The following is a 1768-nucleotide window of genomic DNA, read 5'->3' as shown; positions in this document are numbered from 1 at the left end:
GAAAATGTTTTTGCAGGAAACATGCTAAAATATATCATCATAGTTCTTAAAGTAGCATATTTTTAGTATAACCTTACTATTCTTCCTTTTTTGTTTTGTTTTGTTTTGTTTTGTTTGGGTTTTTTGGGGGGGTCCACACCCAGCGGTGCTCAGGGGTTACTCCTGGCTGTCTGCGCAGAAATAGCTCCTGGCAGGCATGGGGGACCATGTGGGACATCGGGATTCGAACCAGCCACCTTTGGTTCTGAATCAGCTGTTTGCAAGGCAAAAGCCACTGTGCTATCTCTCCGGGCCCTATTCTTCCTTTTTGTAATGTTTATGTTTACTTTTGGCAGGTAATGGAATATCTTATTGGTGGGGATGTCAAGTCTCTCCTACATATCTATGGCTATTTTGATGAAGAGATGGCTGTAAAGTATATTTGTGAAGTAGCACTGGCTCTAGACTACCTTCATAGGCATGGAATCATCCATAGGTACTGAGAACAATTTTTCTCCATACTTTACTAAATACACAAGTAATTCAACTATTAATACTATATATACATATCAATATGAGTATGTATTTGTCTAACTACTGCCCATGTATCAGGTTATCTCAAATTATTTCTAACTTGTGTGAGTTCAGGAATTTCATAATTTCTTATTTTTTGCAATTTATTTCTTTATTACTATGTTGCTTTGACCATGAATATTTCTTTTTGTTATGAAAAATATTGAATGTCTTGCAGATAACCTGGGATTGGCCCCCAGCACCACATTTACTGCCCTGAACATCAGGTGTTCACTAAATATATATGAATATAATCTTTTTTTCCACTCTATTATAATCATACACAAGTGCTAGATATCTTTATCCCAGTTGATATATTATGTTTTGCTCAGTGCAAGTAAAGTTAGTTTAAGTAACTACTTTTTAAAACCTTAAAATCACCATACTTGAAAGATGTAAATATTATTTTGACCTCATTTATACATTGTGTTATAAGTGAGACTTATTCACTTAATAGACTATTCAAGTAATAAAAATTACTTAACTTTGGGCTACATCCAGCAGTAGCTAGGCTACTACTGCCAACTCTGTGCTTGGGGTGTTAGGTGGTGTCAGGAATGGGAGCTGGGTTCCCTTCATGCAAAGCATGTTCTCCAGCCCATGGAACATTCTCTACATTTAAATCAGTTCACTGTCTTAAATGTTCAGTTACATGAAAGATAAGAATTCAAAACCACTGCTTTGAGTTTTGGTTTTTTTGTGTGTATGTTTTTGCTTGTTTGTTTTTTGGTTTTGGAGTCACACCCAGCAATGTCCAAGGCTTACTCTTGGCTCTATGCTCAGGAATTACTCTTGGTAGTACTCGGCAGACCATATGGGATTCCAGGGATTGAGCCCAGGTCACCATGTACAAGACAAACACCCCACCCACTTTCTCTCTGGCCCACTTTGAGAGTTATTTTCTTTTTTTTTTTTTTTTTTTGGTTTTTGAGTCACACCTGGCAATGCTCAGGGGTTACTCCTGGCTGTCTGCTCAGAAATAGCTCCTGGCAGGATATGGGACACCAGGATTTGAACCAACCACCTTTGGTCCTGGATCGGCTGCTTGCAAGGCAAACGCCGCTGTGCTATCTCTCCGGGCCCGAGAGTTATTTTCTGCTGTTTGGCTTATTGTAGGATTTGGTTCTTCTATAAACTCTCTGTTTTACTCAAATCTGATATCAACACCAACTCATTTTCAGTTATCTGCTTTTTTGTCTTTTTTATATGCAGAGAC

Source organism: Suncus etruscus, chromosome 7 (genome assembly GCF_024139225.1).
Source record: "Suncus etruscus isolate mSunEtr1 chromosome 7, mSunEtr1.pri.cur, whole genome shotgun sequence".
Lineage (NCBI taxonomy): Eukaryota > Metazoa > Chordata > Mammalia > Eulipotyphla > Soricidae > Suncus > Suncus etruscus.
The sequence above is the reverse complement of the archived record's forward strand: the minus strand, read 5'-3'. Positions refer to the sequence as shown.